The sequence below is a fragment of the Aquarana catesbeiana genome, linkage group LG02 (genome assembly GCF_042186555.1).
Source record: "Aquarana catesbeiana isolate 2022-GZ linkage group LG02, ASM4218655v1, whole genome shotgun sequence".
NCBI classification, from domain to species: domain Eukaryota; kingdom Metazoa; phylum Chordata; class Amphibia; order Anura; family Ranidae; genus Aquarana; species Aquarana catesbeiana.
The window spans coordinates 223,908,794-223,927,154 of record NC_133325.1 but is presented as its reverse complement, the minus strand read 5'-3'; positions in this window follow the sequence as shown (position 1 = coordinate 223,927,154).

Sequence of the window (18,361 nt, the reverse complement as noted above, 5' to 3'; positions counted from 1 at the left end):
CCAATTTTCTTCAGGTAGCTTTAGGTGCACACTGTGCAGATGACGCAATACACTAACTTGTTAATACTACAGCTGCCTGTGATACTAATAGGATCAGAAGAATACCACCAATATTCTTCAGGTAGCTTGAGGTGTACACTGTGCAGAGGACGCACTACACTAAATTTTAAATACTGCAGCTGCCTACGATGCTAAAAGGGTCAGAAGAACACCACCAATTTTCTTCACGTAGCTTTAGGTGCACACTGTGCAGAGGATGCACTACACTAACTTGTAAATACTGCACCTGCCTGCGGAACTGTACTAATAGGATCAGAAGAACACCACCAATTTTCTTCAGGTAGCTTTAGATGCACACTGTGCAGATGACGCACTACACTAACTTGTAAATACTACAGCTGCCTGTGATACTAATAGGATCAGAAGAATACCACCAATATTCTTCAGGTAGCTTGAGGTGCACACTGTGCAGAGGACGCACTACACTAACTTGTAAATACTGCAGCTGCCTACGATGCTAAAAGGGTCAGAAGAACACCACCAATTTTCTTCACGTAGCTTTAGGTGCACACTGTGCAGAGGACGCACTACACTAACTTGTAAATACTACAGCTGCCTGCGGTATTAATAGGATTAGAAGAACACCACCAATTTTCTTCAGTTAGCATTAATTGCACACTGTGCAGAGGACGCACTACACTAATTTGTAAATACTGCAGCTGCATGCGGTACTGTACTAATAGGATCAGAAGAACACCACTCATTTTCTCCAGGTAGCTTTAGGTGCATACTGTGCAGAGTACACACTACACTAACTTGTAAATACTTCAGCTGCCTGCGGTACTGTACTAGTAGGATCAGAACAACACCACCAATTTTCTTCAGGTAGCTTTAGATGCACACTGTGCAGATGACGCACTACACTAACTTGTAAATACTACAGCTGCCTGCAATACTAATAGGATCAGAAGAACGCCACCAATTTTCTTTACGTAGCTTTAGGTGCACACTGTGCACAGGACGCACTACACTAACTTGTAAATACTTCACCTGTCTGCGGTACTGTACTAATAGGATCAGAAGAACACCACCAATTTTCTTCAGGTAGCTTTAGGTGCACACTGTGCAGAGGATGCACTACACTAACTTGTAAATACTACAGCTGCCTGCGGTAATAATAGGATCAGAAGAACACCACGAGATTTCTTCAGGTAGCTTTAGGTACACACTGTGCAGAGGATGCACTACACTAATTTGTAAATACTACAGCTGCCTGCGGTACTAATAGGATCAGAAAAACACCACCAATTTTCTTCAGGTAGCTTTAGGTGCACACTGTGCAGATGACACACTACACTAACCTGTAAATACTACAGCTGCCTGTAATACTAATAGGATCAGAAGAACACAACCAATTTTCTTAAGGTAGCTTTAGGTGCACACTGTGCAGAGGGCGCACTATACTAATTTGTAAATACTGCAGCTGCCTGCTGTACTTTACTAATAGGATCAGAAGAACACCACTAATTTTCTTCAGGTAGCTTTAGGTGCACAATGTGCAGAGGACGCACTGCACTAACTTGTAAATGCTACAGCTGCCTACGATACTAATAGGATCAGAAGAATACCACCAATTTTCATCAGGTAGCTTTAGGTGCACACTGTGCAGAGGACGCACTACAGTAACTTGTAAATACTGCAGCTGCTTGCGGTATTGTACTAATAGGATTAGAAGAACACCACTAATTTTCTTCAGGTAGCTTTAGGTGCACATTGTGCAGAGGACGCACTACACTAACTTGTAAATACTGCATCTGCCTGCGGTACTTTACTAATAGCATTAGAAGAACACCACTAATTTTCTTCAGGTAGCTTTAGGTGCACACTGTGCAGAGGACGCACTATACTAACTTGTAAATACTACAGCTGCCTTTGATACTAATAGGATCAGAAGAACACAACCAATTTTCTTCAGGTAGCTTTAGGTGCACACTGTGCAGAGGACGCACTACACTAACTTGTAAATATTGCAGCTGCCTGCGGTACTGTACTAATAGGATTAGAAGAACACCACTAATTTTCTTCAGGTAGCTTTAGGTGCACACTGTGCATAGGACGCACTACACTAACTTGTAAATACTGCATCTGCCTGCGGTACTGTACTAATAGGATTAGAAGAACACCACTAATTTTCTTCAGGTAGCTTTAGGTGCACACTGTGCAGAGGACGCACTACACTAACTTGTAAATACTGCAGCTGCCTGCGGTACTGTACTAATATGATTAGAAGAACACCACTAATTTTCTTCAGGTAGCTTTAGGTGCACACTGTGCAGAGGGCACACTACACTAATTTATAAATACTGCAGCTGCCTGCGGTACTGTACTAATAGGAGCAGAAGAACACCACTAATTTTCTTCAGGTAGCTTTAGGTGCACATTGTGCAGAGGACTCACTACACTAACTTGTAAATACTACAGCTGCCTGCGATGCTAATAGGATCAGAAGAACACCACCAATTTTCATCAGGTAGATTTAAGTGCACACTGTGCAGAGGGCGCACTACACTAACTTGTAAATACTGCAGCTGCCTGCTGTACTGTACTAATAGGATCAGAAGAACACTACTCCTTTTCTTCAGGTAGCTTTAGGTGCACACTGTGCAGAGGACACACTACACTAACTTGTAAATTCTACAGCTGCCTGCAGTACTAATAGGATCAGAAGAACACAACCAATTTTCTTCAGGTAGCTTTAGGTGCACACTGTGCAGAGGGCGCACTACACTAATTTGTAAATACTGCAGCTGCCTGCGGTACTTTACTAATAGGATCAGAAGAACACCACTAATTTTCTTCAGGTAGCTTTAGGTGCACAATGTGCAGAGGACGCACTACACTAACTTGTAAATACTACAGCTGCCTGCGATACTAATAGGATCATAAGAACACCACCAATTTTCATCAGGTAGCTTTAGGTGCACACTGTGCAGAGGGCGCACTACACTAACTTGTAAATACTGCAGCTGCCTGCGGTATTGTACTAATAGGATTAGAAGAACAGCGCTAATTTTCTTCAGGTAGCTTTGGGTGCACATTGTGCAGAGGACGCACTACACTAACTTGTAAATACTACAGCTGCCTGCGATACTAATAGGATCAGAAGAACACCACCAATTTTCAACAGGTAGCTTTAGGTGCACACTGTGCAGAGGACGCACTACACTAACTTGTAAATACTGCATCTGCCTGCGGTACTGTACTAATAGGATTAGAAGAACACCACTAATTTTCTTCAGGTAGCTTTAGGTGCACACTGTGCAGAGGACGCACTACACTAACTTGTAAATACTACAGCTGCCTTCGATACTAATAGGATTAGAAGAAAACAACCAATTTTCTTCAGGTAGCTTTAGGTGCACACTGTGCACAGGACGCACTACACTAACTTGTAAATATTGCAGCTGCCTGCGGTACTGTACTAATAGGATTAGAAGAACACCACTAATTTTCTTCAGGTAGCTTTACGTGCACACTATGCAGAGGACGCACTACACTAACTTGTAAATACTACAGCTGCCTTCGATGCTAATAGGATCAGAAGAACACAACCAATTTTCTTCAGGTAGCTTTAGGTGCACACTGTGCAGAGGACGCACTACACTAGCTGTAAATACTGTAGGAAATAGGACTAATAGGATCAGAAAAACACCCATTTTCTTCAGGTAGCTGTAAATACTGTAAAAACACCTGCCTGCCTGTCAGTAGGAAGAGAATAACAGGAACGGATCTAGCTAAACTGAATACAGTGTATATATATATATATATATATATATATATATATATATATATACACAATACACTGTAAGTGGAGCTAACTGACTCGCCTGCCTACTCTATCTAACTTAAACCAAATGACACTGTCTCTCTGTCTATCTATCTCTCTCTCAATGCCGGAACACACTACACAGGCCTGCCGTGCAGGCGGCCTTATATAGTGTGGGGCGTGTACTAAACCCCCCGAGCCATAATTGGCCAAAGCCACCCTGGCTTTGGCCAATTACGGCTCTCTGTACAGACAGCGCTTTGATTGGCCAAGCATGCGGGTCATAGTGCATGCTTGGCCAATTATCAGCCAGCAATGCATTGCGATGCCGCAGTGAATTATGGGCCATGACGCTCCACTCGAATTTGGTGCGAACAGCCCATATCGTTCGTAATTCGACGAACGACCGAACACACAATGTTTGAGTCGAACATGGGTTATTTTGAGAGAACAGCACATTTACACTGTTATACAAGCTGTGCACTCAATACTTTACATTGAAGCAAAGTGTAATTTCTTCAGTGTTGTCACATGAAAAGATATAATAAAATATTTGCAAAAATGTGAAGGAAGTACTCACTTTTGTGAGATGCTGTATATATACAGTTCTAAAACTGGGAACTGAGTGTTCAAAGACAGCTGATTGCTTCATTCTCTGTCTTCAGTGAGCAAAGAGCTGGTTACTGTCAACAACTGGCTCTCTGCTCTGCCCCTTCATCTTTCATTGGAGAGGCTTTTGCTGAGATGCTGAACCAGCTACTGATAGTCCAGGTATCGGGGTGTATCCTAAATTTAAAGTTGGGATTGATCCAGAGCCTGGACCGGCTGAGTGACATCAGCTGACAGTGGGCTTTATTCCTCTGTTGGCTGAAAATGGGTCACAGGAGTGCAGAATGAACTGCACTCCTGTGATCTATAGGAGAAGTAGGGCCAAAAATGCTTTGGCCATACTTCTCATTTAACCACTTAAGCCCCAGACCATTTGGCTGCCCAAAGACCAGAGCACTTTTTGCGATTCGGCACTGCGTGGCTTTAACTGACAATTGCATGGTCGTGTGACGTGGCTCCCAAACAAAATTGAGGTCCTTTTTTCCCCACCAATATAGCTTTCTTTTGGTGGTATTTGATCACCTCTGCGGTTTTTATTTTTTGCGCTATAAACAAAAAAATTGGACCATTTTGAAAAAAAACACATTATTTTTTACTTTTTGCTATAATAAATATCCCCCAATAATATAAAAAAAACATTTTTTTTCCACTTCCAGTTTAGGCCGATAAGCATTTATTAATTGGTTTGCGAAAAAGTTATAGCGTCTACAAAATAGGGGATAGTTTTATGACATTTTTATTAATAATTTTTTTTTACTAGTAATGGCAGCGATCAGCGATTTTTATCATGACTGCGACATTATGGCGGACACATCGGACACTTTTGGCGCCATTTTGGGACCATTCATATTTATACAGCGATCAGTACAATTAAAAATGCATTGATTACTGTGTAAATGTGACTGGCAGTGAAGAGGTTAACCACTAGGGGGCAGTGAAGGGGTTAAGTGTGTCCTAGGGAGTGATTCTAACTGTGGGGGGGTGGCTATGTGTGACACGACACTGATCACTGCTCCCGATTACAGGGAGCTGTGATCAGTGTCCTGTCACTAGGCAAGCGGGGAAATGCTTGTTTACACAAGCATTTCCCCATTCTTCCTCTCCGTGAGATTATAGTGGGTATCCCCACGGACATTGGGTCCGCGGGACCCGCAATCACACTCACGGAGGTCGCGTCAGGCACAAACCACTTCTTAAAGGGCAACTTACAGGTACGTTAATCTGCCTGTACGTGCCCTTCTGCTGACGTATATTGGCATGAGCCGGTCGGCAAACGGTTAATGAAAAAGAGAGATCAGAAAATGGGATCATGAATTGTAAAATTCTTAATGATAACTTAAGAATTGTGAAATTAATAATGATAAACTCCAGGTATGATTATGTTATACATAGTTACATCGGCCCACCTTAGACCAATGAAACTATGTACTTGACCAATGTCCCTGGAAGCTGGAAATCAGTAGTAGTAGATACCGCTACCTCAGTGATCTCCACCTAATTGCAGGTCCCACCCCCAGCGACTGCACCACTGAATTGTGAACATAAGAAGGTGGCAACATGGGCGCCATTCAGAGAATACTTTGCATCTTCTGATTAAATGCAACTCATTCTTTGATTGGATAATGTGGAGAGTATGATGTCACTGCCCTGCCTTTTCATCTGATCCAATCAGACAACTCTTTGCATTATTTCAGAAAATTTAAAGCATTCTTTGAACAGCACCCATATCAACTAGCCAAACTCCTATGTCAGAATGCAGCAAATGCCCCAGAACCTAGTGGAGATCTTTGGAGTAGTGATGTCTACTACAATGATTTACAGCTTCCAGGGGCATTGGAAAGGTAAAGTATTTGCAAAGTTACATTGGTCCAAGCATCATTGGTTGCTAGGACACAAATGGCCAAACAATATCATTGGTTGCTAAGATGCAGGCAGTCGGTAGTGTCCTAGAAACACTGTCAGCCGGATTGCTTTGAATTGTAAGCAAGCTGTCAGGTGGGCACCCAAGTGATGTCATTGATACAATTCTGACTATAAAAATAAATAAATAAGTGCTATCTTTTCTAAAAAATTAGCAGCCCACTGACATCAGACAATATATAGTCCACAATAATAAAATCACAAATATGTGATGCTTATAGGGCAATTAAATATTGCTTTTGATAAAACATATATTGTCCCAGTTCTCTTATGTTTACAACAATAATGTTAATATGTTGCAATTTTCTTCCACTTCAGAAGCAATATGGCTTCACAAGAGGACACCCAGATGCTGTTGTAATAACATAATAAGCACTCAACAGAAACATAGACCTCACAGAATCCCAGAGGTAAGGTCTTATTAATAAATCCTATACAAAATTGTTGTCATTCACCACAGGTATGTGTGGCTTCAGAAGCTGAAGCCACACATACTCACCCTGTATCCACTGCAGATAAGGGCGATCTTTACTCTTCTAGATGAACTGCAAACTGCACCCTATCCTCATTACTGGTAACCTGTGCTAGCAAAGATGAACTCCATCCACCATTGTATATTTGTCTGTAATTAGAAGAACTCCATACACACATTAGTTTTGCTCTAATATCAAGCATCCAGGAGTCAAAGAAAAAAAAACTCATAGGCATGGGCATGGGTATGGGGCGTGGTGACCCCACCCCTTATGACGTCACAGTCCCAGGGAATGATGGGACTGTGACATCATAAGGGGCGTTGTCACCGGGTGACATCACCCGGTGACCATGCCCCATGCCTATATAAGTCGTTGCGCACCTCGCACACGGCATTATAGCGGGAGAGAGCGTCGTGTCAACATTGGAAGAAGAGAAGAGGGAATAAGATGATGGAGAAGACTGGGCCACTAGCAAAAGAGCGGCAAAAGAGCAGAAGATAGCAGAGGAGCCCAGCAGAAGAACTGGACACTGGGAGAAGAGGCTGGAGAGCAGGAGAAGAACCGGACACTGGGAGAAGAGGCCAAAGGGTGGGAGAGGAACTAGACCCCGGGAGAAGAGACCGGAGAGCGGGAGAAGAACCGGACACCGGGAGAAGAGGCTGGAGAGAACGGAGAAGTCAGAAGAAGACCCCCGAAGTCGGAAGAAGACCCCGGAGCTGCCTAATAAATTACTTTAAAAACCTGTCTAGTGTGTTTTTTTTATTGACACTTTTTTCCCCAGGTGAATGGGTAGGGGTACGATGTACCCCATACTCATTCACATAGGGTGGGGTCCGGGATCTGGGGGCCCCCTTATTAAAGGGGGCTCCTGGATTCCGATAAGCCCTCTTCCCGCAGACCCCGACAACCAACGGCCAGTGTTGTCGGGAAGAGGCCCTTGTCCTCATCAACATGGGGACAAGGCACTTTGGGGTGGGGGGTGCGTTTAAGGCCAACGCCCTTTCTACAAAAATCCAAGGGAAAGTTTGTACAAAGTCCTATCGTGTGTATGAGGCTTTAGATCCCTGGTGCCTATAGATGCAGGGATTTTAGATTTTGCATGGACTTCTTAAGGCTCCTTTCACACAGAGTGGAGTCTCCTCCGATCAGCAGGCCATGAGCAGGTCCCCTGCTAAATCAGAGCTGAATGGCACATATGTCAGTGTTTGACATCTGTGCCCATTTAGTTTGTAGCTGGCAGACAGGGGCAGACCCCCGACAGCTCTATGGGTGGCCTGAATTAAACTGACTTACTGTCCATTTAGATCAGGCCATCTCCGATGTGTCACTTTTAGGTTGACAAAAACAGAAGGCAGTACATTTTAATTTAAAAATCAATTAGTGAAGGGCCCTAAGCTGGGTACAGTGTGTGCAGCAGTCTGTCCAACAGAAGCCGGTCTATTGACTTGCTTTTGTGGAAGGGACATGCTGAAAAACCAGCATCTGAACAGCACTTGTGGATGCAAGTGCTGATCATTATATTCTGGCTGGGGGGGTTACAGTGAACAACAATAGCACAGTGGGGGAGATTGCCACACCAACATTGCCTATGTTGGTACGGAGATTTGTCAATGTATGTCAGGCTTTAAAGTCCTTAAGGTGGCCATAGAAATTTAACCAGTTCATCGGGGCCAACCTGAATTTTGATCCATGTGTGGTCACCGCAGTTAAATTTAATTAAATTTGAAGAAGCAGGATGGAATTTTTTTCTTGAATGTATGAATTTCTAACAGTGTATATGGTTTTTGTTTGTTAAAGTCCATTTATTCCAAAATCGAATGTTAAAAGCAAATAAAATCTTGAACTCTTTTCAAAAGACATTCGATTGGTTTGAGAATTTTCTTACAAATTTTCCTAAGAATTTTAGTATGAATTTTATTTGAAATGATGCTAAAGTATACCCATCTTTACAGCCTGAAGCAACTGCCAAGCACACTGGGTCTGCTTTCAAAATTTGTTCAAGGTGACCAGGCATAGGTTGGGACTTTAAGGCTGGGTTCACACCTATGTGAATTGGATGCGGTTTTCTCCACATCCAATTTGCATAGCAGGAGATTGTGACCAGCTCTCTATGGAGCCAGTTCACACATCTCCACAGGGGCTCCGGTGGGAGACTCCCGCCAAGTAACGCTTCTTCTCAGTGACAGCTGTTATATAGCTGAGGGCGGGGCCACTCTGTGATGTAAACGGGAGATCCCACCTTCCTCTGACGTCACGTGGCAATTTTAAAAAAAAGTTTTGGTTGGGGGGAAGCCATTTTTTTCAATGAGTTTTATCTATATTGCCGAAACCCGACAATTCATTACAGCCGCGATCAGTTTTAAATTACTTTTTTCCTTTAGAAATGTCATTTTGCTGTGATACTGTTCTAAACATGGGAAAACTGCGCCACTTTACAGGCATACTATAGACACCCCCAGGTACGAAATTTAAAGGGATATTACACTTTTATTGTTTCACTTTAAGCATTATTAAAATCACTGCTCCCGAAAAAAAACGGCCGTTTTTAAAACCTTTTTTTTGCATTGATACATGACCCCCTGGGGCAGGACCCGGGTCCCCAAATACTTTTTATGACAATAATTTGCATATAAGCCTTTTAAATGAGCACTTTTGATTTTTCATGTTCGCATCCCATAGGCTTTAACGGTGTTTGTGTGTGCGAACAATTTTTTTGCCTGTTCACAAGTTCCAGGGGTTGTTTGGCTCATCCTTAATTATACTGTGTACACTGGGTTTTGCCATTCTTCCTCTGTTCTTTGGATACTGGGACATGCCATACAGTATCTCAACAAAGCTGAAAGGCTCACCACAGCAAACTTCAAATTCCATCCAAACAAATCTGTCAGCAGAAAATAAGATTTTAGGAGATTTTAACTACATGAACAGTATAGATCACACCCAATGTTGCCATGATTACAAAGAAATGATAACCACAATTAAGAAAACTAAAGCTGGCTTTAGAGAAATAGATTTATTTTATATTTTAATTTTAAAAAAAGGCTGGTGTAGCAGTTATCTATAGTATTAATATGTTCAGTGAAAGGAGAAAGTGCCTTTAAATACAATTCCTAGGAGTCATTAAGTTACTTAAACAAGGACTTTGATAAATATTAATGTCAAACTGTAACTTTACTTACTCTTTAATAACCATCTGCTTTGATGACAGAAATCTTGAGAAAAGCTCTAAATATAAACTTAATATTAAAGATTCTTTTGCCTTATTGCTGTCAACAACCTAAATTTATGTAGCGGCTTATGTCAACAATATATAATTTTTCAGTTTGCTGGCTGTGTGTATTATTTGAATAAACAAAATACTGAGCTGCTAAAATATCTTTAACTAGTTATATAAATAATATGTTGATAAAAAATTTGACAGACTGTTGTAATGTATATTTGTGTAACATAATGTAAAAATTTCATCACATAGCACTAAGAGCTTGTTTATATTTATGTTGACCTTCGACGAGCGATCTACTATAGATTGCTTTTTAGAGGACACTTGACAGGACCTGGGAGGCCTCCGCAGGACATGTTATAACCCAGTAAATACTGCACTACTGCGCCACATTATTGTGCATTGCACGTGATTGCAGGGCAGTTGCGGTCTGGCCCCATTCACTGGCAAAGGGTACATTCAACAGTGGGGCTGTGGCTTAATTGCTTGTTTTTACCATCTCCCGGCCACAAGTATAAACTAAGTCTGTTTTTGTACTTACTGAAACAGGTTTATGGTGCAAGACACAGTGGATGATTTTGTCTAATCATTGTAATTTCTAATATGGTCCCCTAGTATCTGCATATTATTATCACCTGCCAGTCTGCAAGAGTGGTAGACATGCAAATGCAAGAAATAGAATAGACCATGGGATTTGTAATCAATTGGCTGTTTAGGTTTTTAGTTGTTAAATGCAGAAAAAATACTAAGAGGAAATCCATAGCAAAGAAAGAATTGTGAGCTGTGAGAAATCATTTGAATCCATGATATCATAAGTACAAGACAAAAAAAAATGTTCCTCTTCTATGTTTGTATCTAACAATGCAACATAATAGAGCTGGATTAAAAAACAGAATTTGCTGCTGTAAGCTTAATGCTGATCTCCAGCCAAACAGCTAAGCACATGGTTTAAATATATATTTGAGGACTCCCTTTCCTGCAAACTGTTTGTAATTTCATTCAGCTCCTTTTGTGATGCTTGACTCCTGATTCCTGCCATGCAGTATAGCCAGGAGGGTGATATCACTAACTCTAGCACAGTTAAAGATAAACCCCTGGCAAAACAAGCCAGATACACAGTAAAACTACATAAAAGGATTTGTAATTTGGTCCAAAAGATTTACACATCTTAGCCGGCATGTTCCTCCCTAAGAAGGAGTTCAGTTGGGAGTTTTTTAGTTCCTGAAAATGTTGACGCAAATCAGGACATAATGGATTGGGGTCAATAGGGAAGGTGAAAATAAGGTACTTATTCACACACTTGTAAAGAACAGTTGTTTTCCTTCTGTTATTAAAGCTTTCCAAATTCTTTGCAAAGCAAATACCCTTTTCTCATGAATAGTGAATTGTCTAATTCAAATAATAATAATGAATCATGATAATAAATGTTTGCACATTTTCTTGTAACTGTAAATCTTGCCTGCAACCATTGGCAGCCATTACAACATGCATAGCTTATCAAGTAGTAAGATAAATACAAAAAAGAAACAGCACTCGAAATGCCTCATCCGCAAATTTGTGAAGAAATAAAGAAAAAGAATTACAAAAAAGGAAAACCTGTGGTCGGACTTTAAAGGCACAACAAACAGTAGAAATATACAAAAATATTAGCATTTATTGAAATATATATATATAATACAAACAACAGGGAAAGAAACATCGATAAAATCATATACAAAAAAAAATCTATATATGATGTGACAAACCCCTGTCCTCAAACAGGTCTCTGTCTGCCGTAAATGCCTCCTCTGTCCAGAACCAGCACTATACAAGACCCTTTAGCCCACCCAGTCAGCAGACAACACCAGTCTTGGAGTGGTAAACAACAAACTCATTTATTATCACACATGGACACAACAAATAAATAGACACAAAGGTCAGGTGTGTTCAAACTTCTCCCCAGTAAACAGTCTTAGCAGGAAACATCCCATAATATCCAGAGCAGACAGACACAATAGAACATTGGAATACAGCCACACCCTAACCGATCACAGCAAATAGTACACAATACAATGAGACAGCACACATTATATATACATATATACAGCATTGAGTCAGACTAGCACAAATCATAGTGGGGTTCTCATTCACCTTGTGCCCTTATTAGTGACTCCCACCACAATGGCATATCCAGGGCCCCCAGAGTCTGTGTGTCTTGGGGGACATGGACCTGAATCTAAAGTAATGCCACCTCAAGGGTCCCCAGGCATACAGCTCACAAAGAGCACTGTTCCCCCAAATGCCAGGGCCCATAATCGGTTGACAAGAGGCTGGCATTCAGTCCCCTCCAAAAGCCTCTGTCCTGGCTGGGTCTGTCACATTTCTCCCCTTTCAGCAGGAGACTAACACAGGATGAGACCCCAGACAGGTTGACTTCGAAGTTAGTCAGTAGTTCCAGTCCTCTAATGCTGGTATCCACACAGTACCCCAAACAAATTGTTCCAAACAGAGTATTACTCACCCAACCTCTGCCTCTCTCAGAGAACATATCCGCCGCTGGGGAGAGGCCTGGACTGGCCCTTCTCCCTGGAGTCCTTTCAGCCGCTGGAGAGAAGACAGGGTGACTGAGCTCACTCTATCATGCTGTTGGGAATCTGGGCCTACTGCCCAGCATCTCTGGGGTATACAGGTGGGGACTAAAGCCCCATCCACCCTCACAGGAAATTCATCCTCTGTTAGTTGAGGGCAGAGGCCAGCAGCACTCTGCCCTGTTGCCAGCCCTTCTGCTGGAAACCCCACACCATCTGCTCTGGCTAACTTTTGGGGAGGGAGGCCGACTGCCCCGGCTCCCTGGAACTCTGTAATTGTTGCCGCTGCTGGGCAGAGGTTGGTAGCACTCTGCCCGGTTGCCAGTGCTTCAGCTGGGTTGGTGTCATCATTCTGGGGCGCCGTCTGCTGTTGGAACTCCCTTTCACTGGTATTGTCTCCCAGGTGCACAAACCCTTGTTGGGGAGGGAAAATGGCTGCTTCTCCTCCCTGCATCTCTAAAATCCACTGGGAAGTGATTGCCACCTTCTAACCATGAGCCTCAGGAACTGCCACAGGTGTGGGGCAGAGGTCTTGGATCCTCTGTCCGGTAACCAGTGCCTCAGCTGGGGAAGTTCCTTGCAACTCCACAGATACTACTGTTGGTGCTGGGCAGAGCACACTGAAGTTTGGCCCTGATACCAGCTCTTCTGCTGGAGGCTCGGCAGGTTGTTCGTCTTCAGCAGAAAAGTCTATCAAATCCCCTGTCTCTGCAACTGGTGTCTGGGGATAGAAGTTCACAATCTCATGTCCGTGGAACCCAGAAGATGCTATCAGTGCTGGGCAGAGGTTAGCAGAACTCTGCCCTGTTGTCAGCACCTCAACTTTGGGGATGGCAATCTCCAGATTTTCCACTGCCGATTCTTCAGCCAGGATTTCGGAGTTGTCAACTGGTATTTCCTGATAGTCCCAGGCAAAGGGAGCCCCACTCTGCTGCTGAGCAGAGTCTACCAGCTGTCTGTAGGTGATCTCCAGCTCCCATTCCTGAATGGCCAGAAACTCCAAATCTTCCTGTGCCCAGTGCCCTTCTGAGATATTCAGTCTTCACTCTCTGTGCTCCATTATTTCCTTCAAATGCCACTCCCTATCACTCCCAAAGTCAGGGTCTCTGGACGGCCTCCAATACAACAATCCCAGGCCATCATAGTCAAAGCCTTCCTTGGGGCTGTCATCCGCTGACCACGGGCACTCTTGGGCTACATACCACCGGAGGGCTCCGTAGCTCTCATCCAACCGCATCTCTGCCCGGATCAGCCTGCTTAACTCAGCTGTCCACTCCTGCTTCAGTTGTTCCCCCAAAAACAACATTCGTACTTCATACTGCAACCAGTACCTTACATGGATGGAGGGGAGAACTTTTCCCTGGTGTCACTGCTCACGGGCTAGCGCTTCCCTCCAGAGTTTGCATCGGATAGAAGCAGACCATCCCAGCAGGACCTGCTCTGATACTGGTCCTCTATGCTGTATCTGTATCTCTTGCAACCTCCTTCTGAATTCCTCTTCCATGGTGGCTGGTAGCTGTACCTCTCCTCTCCTTTCAGTTGGTGCTGCTGTGACTTCTGCTGCTGCAGCCCCTCTTTGCTGTAGGCGATCTGCATCCACAGCCACTTTCACTAGGTCTATGATCTCCGCTGTAGGGTTAGGGCCATAATGTGCAAGTTTTATTTTAACAACCCGATCAAGCCATGCCTCTTCAGGTGTCCTGTCTGTTATGCTGGGCCCTACGGTTATGTTGGGTCTTCCGGCTCTATCCATTTTGACTAGTTCTGCTATAATGTCCCTCTTCTTACAGTTGTTGGCCGGTCATCCCCGGTTCTTCAGTAAGTCCTTGAGGGAAGAGAGCTTTAGCCATTCATACTGTGCTTCCATTGTCCTGTGTCCTCTTGTAGCTGTCCTTCTGGGCTGCGGGAATGATCCCGCTGCTTGCCATCAGTTGTGACGAACCCCTGTCCTCAAACAGGTCTCTGTCTGCCGTAAATGCCACCTCTGTCCAGAACCAGCACTATCCAAGACCCTTTAGCCCACCCAGTCAGCAGACAACACCAGTCTTGGAGTGGCAAACAACAAACTCATTTATTATCACACATGGACACAACAGATAAAATAACTCAGAGACTCTTTCCCCCCACCCTTAGAAAACAGGGTGGGTTAGACTGTCCAATGACAATAGACACACAGGTCAGGTGTGTTCAAACTTCTCCTCAGTAAACAGTCTTAGCAGGGGGCTGCTGGAGGAATCCCCCCTCCCTGCATAGAGAGAAACATCCCATAATATCCAGAGCAGACAGACACAATAGCACATTGGAATACAGCCACACCCTAACTGATCACAGCAAATAGTACACAACACAATGAGACAGCACACATTATATATACACGTATACAGCATTGAGTCTGACTAGCACAACTCATAGTGGGGTTTTTATTCACCTTGTGCCCCTATTAGTGACTCCCATCACATTGGCATATCCAGGGTCCCCAGAGTCTGTGCGTCTTGGGGGACATGGACCTGAATCTAAAGTAATGCCACCTCAAGTGTTCCCAGGCATACAGCTCACAAAGAGCACGATTCCCCCAAATGCCAGGGCCCATAATTGGTTGGCAAGAGGCTGGCATTCTCCTCCAAAAGCCTCTGTCCCAGCTAGGTCTGTCACATATGATATGAGCCCTAATGCATCTATGCTTTTCGTTGTACACTTCTTCAGGACACATTTGGGGTTCAGTAGTTGCAAAGAAGAGAAAGGGGTTTCACTATCTTTCAAAAGGAATCACATATTAATCAATCAGTGATCGACAAAGTAATTTCCAACAAAGGGAAAAAGCAAGGTTGCGCAATGAGGTCAGAGCGAATCACCAGGCAAACCACACCCAGGAACCACCTGTGAATCAATAATCGCGAGTGTCTAGGTATGATACTTTCAAAAAGGGGATGTCGTATCAAAGTGAATATTGATAGAAGACCGGATATAATCATAGATTGTTCATATCAGAAAATATAGGAATCCCTCAGTCAGAGGTAGCCACAGGCTATATATCAAAAGTTATGAATCCAGGTCTGGGCTGTTATCATCCAAGATAGATAAAGATATGGCAATGTAATGAAAATCCCCTGGGTGAGAGCAGGACACTCTTCCTTTCATGTCCCTGTTGTTTGGATTATATATATATTTCAATAAATTCTAATATTTTTGTATATTTCTACTGTTTGTTGTGCCTTTAAAGTCCGACCACAGATTTTCCTTTTTTGGAATTCTTTTTCTTTATTTCTTCACAAGTTGTAAGATAATAAAAGCTTACTGCATACAGGGCGGCATCAAGGTCGGTGCTTGGATGTGCTTAAGCCCCCCCCTTAAAATTCCACAAGCACCCCCATAGCAACCCCATCAGTAGCTGCCATTGGTGCCTCAGGGAGGAGATACACAGTTTGCAGCCTGGATCCCTCACCCATTATAATGACTTTGGGCAGACCCAGTTTTCTGATGTGGCCTGTTCTCCCTCTTCCAAGCCCACTCCTATTTATACAAATGCCCATGCAGTAAACAAGCATGCCATCTAGCACATTCTCAGCCTGCTTGCCCATCTATCAACTCACCCACTAACTGCCTCTACTGCCAAATTAAACTGTGCAGTGCTTTGTAAGTATGTACAGTAGCTGATTGTGTGGAGGGCGGCAGCTAGTAAAATCGAGCATGCTGAAATGTTTTTAATGGAGCAAACTGCCCATCAATAAAGAAGGATATGCTAATTGTCAATATAAGGGGGCAGGGGCACATTGTAGGAGGGAGCACTGACCACTAACATAAGAGGGAGTACTGATCGCTAACATAAGAGGGAGCACCAATCGCTAACATAAGAGGGAGCACTGACTGCTAACATAATAGGGAGCACTAACTACTACTCAGTCTCCTCTAGACATGTGCAGGATGAAAAAATTTGTTTAGTTTAGTTCAGTTTCGGTTCGTTATTTAACTAAATTCATTTAGTTAAATTAGTTGGATTCATTACATTTGTTTTCGGGATTCGTTTAGTTTCGTATTCTAAAAAATTTGACCGCATTAGAAAAAACTATCAAATTCAAAAAAAATTCTACCGCATTCGAAAAAAACTATCAAATTCGAAAAAATTCTACCGCATTCGAAAAAAACGATCAAATTCGAAAAACTTCTACCGCATTAAAAAAAAACGATCAAATTCGAAAAAATTCTACCGCATTCGAAAAAAAACGATCAAATTCGAACAAATTCTACCGCATTCGAAAAAAAACGATCAAATTCAAAAAAATTCTACCGCATTCGAAAAAAATTTGACCGAATTTGAAAAAGTAAACTATATATAACCATTTTGCGAAATTCGAATTTCATATAGAATGAAATCGAATTCCAATAGAAAAGATTAAAATAGAATAGAAAATAAGAATAGCATGCATAAACAATAGAACAGAAAAGAAAAAAATATAATATATTCTATTCTAATCTTTTCTATTCAGATTCGAATTCATTCTGTACCAAATTCCAATTCCGGAAGATGTTTTATATGTATTGTTCTATTGTTTTTTCTATTCTAGTCTTTTCTATTAGAATTCAATTTCATTCTATTTCTATATAACCATTTTCTGAAATTCGAATTTCGTATAGAAAGAATTTGCATTCAAATAGAAAAGATTAGAAAAAATTGAAAATAATAGAAAAGAATAGCATAGAAAAACCATAGACCAGCATAGATAAAAATATAATATAAAATATATAAAATAAATATATATATAAAACCATCTTCCGAAATTCGAATTTCGTATAAAATGAATTTGAATTCGAATAGAAAAGATTAGAATAGAGTAGAAAAGAATAGACTAGAAAAACAATAGAACAGAATAGAATAAAACATAATATATATATATATATATATATATATATATATATAGATATATTTATATATTATATTTTATTCTATTCTGTTCTGTTCTATTGTTTTTCTAGTCTATTTTCTATTATTTTCTATTCTAATCTTTTCTATTAAAATTCAAATTCATTCTCGAATTTCGTCTAGAATGAATTCAAATTCAAATAGAAAAGTTTAGAATAGAAAAGAATAGCATAGAAAAACAATGGAACAGAATAGAAAAAAAATATTATATATATATCTATATAGATATAGATATATATATCTATATATCAATATAGATATATATCTATCTCTATATATATAGATTTATATATATATATATATATATATATATATATATATATATATATATATATATATATATATATATATCTATCTATATAGATATAGATATAGATCTATCTATATAGATCTATATAGATCTATATAGATCTATCTAGATAGATCTATATAGATATATAGATCTATCTAGATAGATCTAGATAGATCTATATAGATCTATCTAGATAGATCTATATATATATATATATATATATATATATATAGATATATCTATCTATATCTATAGATAGATAGATATATCTATCTATAGATATAGATAGATATATCTATCTATAGATATAGATAGATATATCTATCTATCTATATCTATATATAGATAGATAGATATATTTATATATAGATATATCTATATATATATATATATAGATATATCTATATATATCTATATATAGATATATATCTATATATATATATATATATATATATAGATTTAGATATAGATATATCTATATCTATATATATATATATATAAATAAATTTCGAGACAGAACTGCTCGATCTGGTAAA